This window comes from Notechis scutatus, chromosome 3 (assembly GCF_049901735.1).
Source record: "Notechis scutatus isolate UNSWTSFEM ecotype Mainland chromosome 3, rNotScu1.2, whole genome shotgun sequence".
In the NCBI taxonomy this organism is placed as follows: Eukaryota; Metazoa; Chordata; class Lepidosauria; order Squamata; family Elapidae; genus Notechis; species Notechis scutatus.
The window spans coordinates 159483244-159492449 of record NC_142011.1 but is presented as its reverse complement, the minus strand read 5'-3'; the positions used below and the strand labels follow the sequence as shown (position 1 = coordinate 159492449).

General features: G+C 32.4%; 1 pseudogene; it reads left to right on the top strand.

The window, feature by feature from the left end:
- Positions 1-1531: 1531 nt before the first annotated feature.
- On the top strand, positions 1532-8730 carry LOC113414810 (nicotinamide phosphoribosyltransferase pseudogene; annotated as a pseudogene).
- Positions 8731-9206: the final 476 nt, after the last annotated feature.

Genomic DNA, 9206 nt, shown 5'->3' with positions numbered 1-9206 from the left:
CTCTTCATTAATTTATAATAGGAAATCATAAAGCATAAAAACAAATGCTTAAGTTAGTTAGATTTTTAAATACTTTTTGAATTACAGTTAAAAAATAAATATTTTTTAAAGAGTGGAAGAAATATTTTATGCATATTTTTTTCCACAGCACAATATAAAAAGAGTGAAATTGCAGCATTGTGTGAAACATCTAACATAGTTTAACCATCTATTCACATTGTAATCTTTTAAAACTAAAAAATGCCAACAATTCTGATAATGTACTTTCTGTAAATATAATCCACCATTTTCTTTGCCTCTCTAAAACAAATGGAATTAATTATTGACATTATTCCTTACATCTCCATAAAGCATATTTTGGAATAACTGTGGCAGAGTGTTATCTAAATTAAGCAATTTTCCATTCAGAAGCATCACTCTCATATTTACAGCATCTTTCTGTTGATCTTTGCACTATCTTTCTGTTACTGCTATTGGATCGTCCCTAAGATTTTCCCAGCATTTTCCTACCAGCCTACTCACCCTGATCTCCTCAGCAATTTTCTGCCAATACCACCAGCCCCCATTTCCACAATTATTTCCAGTCTCCCTGCTGACTTGTTCCCATATCTTGAACTACATGTGTTATTTTGTATAATGGAGAATTATGAAAGATGTAACTTTGAACAAAAAAATATCAGCCATTTCAAGTATTTAAACTAACACCTCTGTCCTATGGATGGATAGAGATCCAAACAATCAATTTGTTCAATAAGCTTCAAAATAAAATAACCAAAATTCTGATCAGAACTTGTCAATATGAAGACTCTTCTGTAACATCTAGAATGATAAACTCCAGATTAGTATCGTATCAAAACTCATTAGCTATCAATATAGAATTTCTAAGCATCTGGAAATCAGATGTCACAGCTCTGTGTAAGCATATGCTGAAGAGAACATCTCTGATAGAATCAATTTTTTTACTATGTAAATGTTTAAATATTTAAGTAATAATGTAAGTAATAAGGTAACAGAAGGCTGTTTTTTCATCCTTAATATTAAAAATTAATTCATTATATGTATTTTACCTATCCTTAGGCTTCTTTCATTCCATGTCTGCACTGCTTTACATAATCTACATCCAAATAAATACTATCATGCTGTAGACATATGTAAACTTAGCAGTAAGTACTAATGCCTTAAATCCAGCCAAAAGAATAATTGCTGTCAGTCTGAGCAGAAATATTGAGCTGTGAAAAGATGCTGTTGAGCTGAAAACTTCATTTGCAGGGCAAATTATAAAAGCAATCCCATGATGATCTTATTTAGCAAGCTGTCATTCACAGGTAAAAGACAGTAAAATGGTCCCAGTGAGTTATGAGTGCTTTCTGATTGCTCAATAAACAGGCAGTTTTGTCAACTGGACATGACTTTAATTGGATTATCTTGTGTGCTGACTCAGTTTTAGAGGATGCCAAGTTTCAATTACAGGTAGAAAGGGTCATTGGTCAAACCCTCCCTTTTTCTGGTGTCATTATGTATCATTCGGATAATGTTGAAGTGGGAAGAACAACTACCGTATGTATACATGGAAACAATCTATTTCTAAAAGCAAATGATGAAATAGAAGTGATAGTTTTTAGACTTTTACCAGACAATTATACGAATGTGATACATGAAGCAAATGCCTTAATCTAAAATTAATCTAAATATACTGTAACATATAAGAACAACAAGCATTCCAGAAGCCATTCCAATTGTCAGATATTCTCAGTAAATTTCACTTCAATTTAGCTTGAACTTTCTTGACTAATGGATTCATATAGCCCTTAGTGGGAAATGTTTTACGTAATTAGAATTGCTATATTACCTATCAATTGTAACCAGTAAGTTTGATTCTTAATTATTTGAACTTCTATTTGTTGCTTACAGAAGCAGAAGCAAAATTTAAAGCCTTTTTCTCATATATATATTTTTCACTAGCCTCTTTTCATTCAGTAATCAGTTTGTTGTTTGTTTGTGAAATTTAAGTACGGCTGTCCTCAAATTACAATCACAACTGAGCCCAAAATTTCTGTTGCTAAGAGAGACATTTGTTAAATGTGTTTTGCCTCATTTTGTAACTTTTCTTGCTATAGTTGTTAAAAGAATCATTGCAGTTAGTAATCCGGTTGTTAAGTGAATCTAGCTTCTCTGATGATTTTGCTTGTCAAAAGACTGCAAAAGTTGATCACATGACCACGGGACACCACAACCATCATAAATATGAACCACCTGCCAAGAATCTGAATTTTGATCACATGACTATGGGGATGCTGCAACATTCATAAGTGTGAACAATAGTGATAAGTCCCTTTTTTTTAGTACCGTTGTAACTTTGAACAGCACTAAACAAACTGTTGTAAGTTGAGGACTTGTACTTTCACTTACAGCCTCTTGACAGAAGCTCTGTCTAACTCTTGGCAAAAAAGGCTGCACTATTTTGCTCAATTTAGAACCAATAAATAATACCTACTAATGCTTTAGATTAGAAGATTTTTTTTCTTTTCATGCTTAATCACACTCAGTGTTAAATAGCCCCTCAACATTCCTTTTCTTTTTCTCAATAACTAGTCTACTTATTCTCCACCTTTTAACCTAATTAAGCTTTTTGTCCTCTGAAACTGCTAAAAATTCAGTCCTTTCCATACAATCTAGTATTAACTGCAATGGTTTTATAATTACTTCACTGTTATCATGGCATTTTGGGGGAATTATATTATTGTATTTTGCTGCCTATAAGCCGCTTAAAGGTGGAATGACTGATGTGACACAAATGCTTTTGTAAATAAGATCCCTTCCTGAATCATGAGATATATACCTATGTGTATGCACACATTCTCTCTAAAGTATTCAAGCTGTACAGTGAATAAGAACAAAGGAAAGGTAGACCTGTTCAATTCTTTAATAGTTAGCACAATGTTTTCCAAAAAGAGAGCATGGTTTCATCTGGTTATTGTGAAGGGCAGGATAAAAGTTTGAGATTGATAAAAATGTGATCAAATATTGACCGTTAACTTTAATGTGCTCAATTAAATGAATGACATATTTACTTGCTGATGGTCCATATTTGTCAGACCTCATCTTCAATTGTATAGGTGTCCTTAGCAAATTTGAATTACATAAATGATGGCATGTACATTATGATACACACTTTTCCTTTCTGAATTTGCATCTTGATTTTTGATACACTTACTTAATTTTCATTTTTGTTTCCTGATGTTATGGAGCATATTTCATCTTTTTCTCCTTCTGGTACTATTCTCATTTATGCCTATAATATGTTCAAACATTTTAAGAAAAGTCCAGAGAAATTGGATAATATAAAATTAGAATACTTTTTACAATTTTACAGAAAATGTACTTTGGGAATAACAGATCACACTGTGAATAAATTGGTGTCTCAGTTCCTTTCATTTAAATGATAATAAATCTGAGTCAAATGATCCCATGGGTTATTTATTTTGGCAAAAATCCTTTGAAAAAACTGGGGTGCTACAGATCATTCTTGATCATTGTGTGTTAAAAAACAAGCTTTAGCTAGAACTGATCAGATCTCATGGCATCATTGTACAGATATGACTATATGTATGGTTTCTGAATAAGAGCCTAGTGTTATGATTGCCACTTAAACAATTTTTCAATCTTGATTGGTCAAGTAGAAATATAATTTGTGCAATGAAAATGCATTCCTACCAAAAATAATGTGTGTGTGTATGAACAACTTTATATATTAGAACTGGAAGCATTAATTATTAATTTAGTAATCATACAATAGACTCTATAAATCCTTTTTCACATTAAATGATAATCAGATTTGGTCTTTAATCAAAGAACAGATAAGATAAAAATACTATTAGATATAGTCCGTTTCTTGTTTATTTTTTCCTTTATTATTTTTTCTCCTTTTAAAGTAAAGGCCACTGTAGAAGATTTTCTTGTTGTTCAATCACAAAGTCATGTCTGACTTTTTGCAACCCCAAGGATCATAGCACCCCAGAGTCCCCTTTTCTCTCCACTGTATGCCAGAGTTTGCCAAAATTCATGTTTATTGTATCAATGACACTATCTAACCACTGTCTGCCACTCCTTTCTCTTTTTGCCTTCAATCTTTGTCAACTCTTCTTCTCCCCTCTTCTCATTAAGTGGCCAAAGTATTTGAGCTTCAGCTTCAGTATCTGTCCTTCCAAAGAACAGTCAGGGTTGATTTGCTTTGAGATTAAGCAGAAGGTATCATATAATTAATAAATTAAAAGATCAGGTGTATCTTTGGTCAAGTTTTTCATAGGCTTGGTTTTAAGAGAAAAGGGAGTTGTTCACTATTTTATCTATTACAATTATTTGCCATATGACTCCTTTACTGTATAGATTATGTATACTTCGTGGCAAGTCATACCATATATATATATATATATATATATATATATATATATATATATATATATATATATATATATATATATATATATATATATATATATATATATATATACCATATATACCATATATACCATATATACCATATATACCATATATACCATATATACCATATATACCATATATACCATATATACCATATATACCATATATACCATATATTGTAACTAAAAAGGTTGCTTCTCAAAACATTTCCAGAAAGAACAGACGTAGGCTGGAAATTGACTTGATAGATCTAAGATTCAATAGATCTCTGGTCCTTTTGAGGAACAGTCACTTTAAGATAATCAATTTTCCCTCATATTTCTGGGTTTTCTCCCAATTTTCTTTTGACCAATCCTTTAATTCTGCCAGTTTTCCCCATTCCTCTGTGAAGCATGTTAATTTTTTCTTTTTTCTTTTTTTTACAAATCTTTCATATGCATTAATTGATTTTCTTGATTACTGCCTGGTAAAGTGATCATCTACTTACTCTTGTTTGATCTTGGCATTCCATATCCAGGTAGCTGATTAGTGGGATAATAGTTACTTACAAATATTAAGTCCCATTAAATAACTGAATATAACTAATTCTAAAACCAATCAAGTATCTTTTGCTGAATGGAAGGAAAATGGTGCAATTTCACTGCTGATGATTTTGGGAAAAATAGATGGACAGGCCTGAAATTGCTCTGCATAGCAGTATAAATCTCCAGAGAAACTTGAAAAGAAACTTGAAAAACAATGTAAGAAACATGTCGTTAATTCAGGCATGTGTATCATTCCTTACTAAATATCTGTATAGAAAATAATTAAGTGGATTATCATGATTATATGACAACTTTCAGCACATCAGTCAATCATTACAATATATATACACTGTATATTACAATGTGCAATATAAACACAATGTTGAAAAATACTGAGCATTAAATACCTGGAATGTAATTGCTGTACAGGAAATCCAGAACTACAATAGTTCGGAATACTTATGCTCTGCATATATTTAGAAATTCAATTAGACATCTTAAAATTTTAAGATATTAAGCCTCTGGATAGTCTTTTATCATCAAAATTGTCTTCTGCTCTTTTCTAATAATCATTTGGATTATTAGATTTTCTTTTTATTAAAGTGGCTTCTGACCTTAAAGAAATGAAAATATTTCTTTAAAAGGAAGATACAAGATACAGCTCAATATAGGAAGATAGTTAGGAAGTAAACATTAAGATAATCTTCGCATGATAAAATATATTCCATTTCAACAATACTAACATGTAAAAATGTAAAAGGTGGAATCAAGAAAATGCCTTGAGAAAACATATCTTCCGAGGTTTCTTAAAAGTTATAATAGGAATGCCAATGGAATATACTCAAAGAAAGTGTGTTTGTGTGTGTGTGTGTGTGTGTGTGTGTGTGTGTGTGTGTGTGTGTGTGTGTGTATGCATTTATGTATGTATCTTGCACCAAGGCAAATATAAACATTTACATGTGGTTTGTAAGGATGTGGGTGTCTCAGTGTTTATAAATATTGGACAAAGGTATAAGGGAGAAAAAAGTTATAAAACAAACATACATATACTTTCAAGAAGCTTCTTTTTCTTCCCTTTTTTTCTTTCCTTTTTCTTGTTTCTTATTTATCAACAACAACCGATACAAAGGAAAATTTAGTATTAAATATTAAGCTTAAGGTAAGTCCATTTTACAATTGCCTACAAAGCTGCATTCAGCTTTAAATATACAATTTAAGGATTCTTAGGTTCATTAAAATTTCAAAAACTATAGTTAATATGATATAGTTTTTTATTTTAAAAAAGGAAAAGGTGAAAATTTCAGCTATGAATTCACATGTAAAAAGGGGTATTTAAAGTGTGCAGTTACAGCTACCCACTGTCTTGAAATTTTTGACACACACACACACATACGCACACACACAGGATAGAAGGCCTTTCTTCTTGTTCTTTCAATCAATTCTCAGAAATGGAAACACTTTTAATTCTTGATTACAAAACTACAACTAAGTTGGTCCCATTCCGTTGAAAGTTTGAAATGCTAAAACCCAAATATTTATACGGAAGTCAGATTGTGTAGGTATCTAGTATGATTCTTCCTCCTCAGTCCTGCCAATACTTTGGTGTCTTTGGTTTTTTACCTGATCAATTTTTATATATAATCTGTATTAAAACTAATACCAACTAAGTAAGAAATAAAGAAAGAAAAAAATCAAATAGAAAATGAAATTTCAAGAAAATTAAAGAGAAAGAAAAGAACAAATTTACAAAGATATAAGTTCTGATATAGTTACAAATACAAATATATTTTAACTTTTCTAAACTTACATATAAATCTACTTTCTATAATTGATCCTATCTAATTATCAAAACCATAAATCATAAATTCTTTTTTGTTTGTTTTTACATAAAAGATCTGTAAAATACTTCCAGTCACCCATAAATGTAGATGATATCTTTTCATTCCCAGATGAAATTTCTTAACTAACTTCCAAAGCAGTCCAAAATGTAACAATATTCTAAGCTGCCCTGTTGGTCACTAGGGCATTTTGACCAATAAGAGAATAGTGGTCCCAAATATGCTTTTTAAAAAGCTAACTGGATTTTCTTTTTCCTTCAGGACATTTGCTTCTCATCCCAGAAACTTCTTCAGTTCTTGGATGAGAATCAAAACATCTTCAAGGAAAAACAAAGTCCAGTTGCCTTTTGAAAAAGCACCTGGATACCCAAGAATCTCCATAGTCAAGAGAACAGTGGCATATCAACCCATGTGGATACAAAGTGAATAAAATTTTTAAAAACTCAATTCCATTCTTTTTCAACATAAAAACTCATGAGTATTGAATCCAAGCATGTTGCCATGAAATGCAATCAGAAATGATAGCCTTCATCCTCGCCAATGTCCTTGTATCTACCCAAGATCCTGGCAGCATGAAAAATGCTACACTTGTGGTCAAATTCAATATCTTGGTGACATGTGATAAACACAATCTACCTAATATGCAGAGTTTCTTGCTATTTTGAATGTTGTGAATAGAGGATGGAAAACTCCAAATAAAGGAAAGGAAAATATAAAGACCTTTCTTAATGGGATGCAGTACCAGAGGTGGTATTCAGCAGGTTCTGACCAGTTTTGGAGAACCGGTAGAGGAAATTTTGAGTAGTTTGGAGAACCAGCAAATACCACCTATGATTTTACAGTATCTTTCCCCTGTCACACCCGCCAAGCCACACCCAAAGAACCACTAGTAAAAAAATTTGAATCCCACTACTGTGCAGTACACACTTAAATATTTAAAAGAAAACGTGGTAACCAAAGTGGAACAACAAAGTAGTCACAGATCAAAGTAAACAACACTTTCAAGATGATTTCTTGAATGAAGCAGAATTGAACTATATTCTTGAGAAATATGATGGGGTCTTCCTATAAAAATAAACACTGTTCCTGGGGAGTTTGTCATTCTAAGAGCAAATATGCTTTTCACTATTAAGTACATTGATCTATACTGTTACTGGCCTACACGCTTGATTGAGGCTATTCTTGTTGCATCATGACATCCAATCACAGTAGCTACAGACTCTAAGAGAAGAAAAGAAATTGGCAAAATACCTGCAAGAATCCTTAGGGAGTTTAGAATGATTGAAGTATTGTATAGACCGCGACTTGAGTTATACAGAGGAGTCATTTCACAACAAACTGCAGGACTAGGAACTTTTACACAAGTAATTAACATCAAAGGAATTGATACGATTGCAGGAATTGTTTTAATTAAGGAATGCTGTGGAACAAAATATTCTGTTCCAGGCTACTCTGTCCCCTGCAGAACACATAGCAGCTAGGAAAAAGACCATGAGAAGGGTATTTACAAACATATTTGACATATTTTCTTCAGTGTCTGTATCTGAGGTCAGTGACAGTTATGATATTTAAAACGATTGTAAAAAATATGCGATGAAGTTTTAAGGCACTTAATTGAACTGTATAAAAAGAGCAGAAGGTCTATTCAGTATTCAGTCAGGTTCAGGAAAACCTCTTAACATTGCTGAAGAGTTTGAATATCTTAGGAAAGAAGTCCCATGTTACAGAAAATGAAAAAGTTTATAAAGTGTTACATTCTTAGCTCAGAATTATTCAAGGAGATGGTATAATTGCAAGAAACAATGAAGGGAATGAAATAACAGAAATGGAACATTGAAAACATTATTTTTCAGTCAGGGGGAGCTTTATTGCAGAAATTAACCAGAGATCTCTTGAGCTGTTGCTTCAAAGTCAGTTCTGTGCAATGAGAGGTGCAGTGGCTTAGTGACGTAATGATGTCAGAGAATGTCCAGCGGTTTGAGTCCTATCACCGTGTGATGAAGTGAGCTCCCACCACTTGTGTCAGTTCATGCCAACCTAGCAGTGTTTCACCATATGCTTCGCACTGCAGCATGAAGTCAAGCTAGCTACATGACCATGGCAACATCTTCACTGACTCAATGGCTCCACTGGCTCAATGGCTTAAAGAAACAGAGATGTGCACTGCCTCCTAAAGTTGGCTATGACTAGCGGACTAAAACCCTTTTATGGCCAATGGCCTTAGGAGAAATCTCTTAAAAGAGCCTTAGCTAATCCTAAATGAAATTAGTCTTTACATAGAACTCCAAATAGAGACTTTGTTACCCTAGAATAAGATGAGGGGCTCTAGAAGCATATAGCAGAATTTCCTTCATACCATGTTTCAGAACGGAGTCATAATTTTTATTTATTTATTTATTTATTA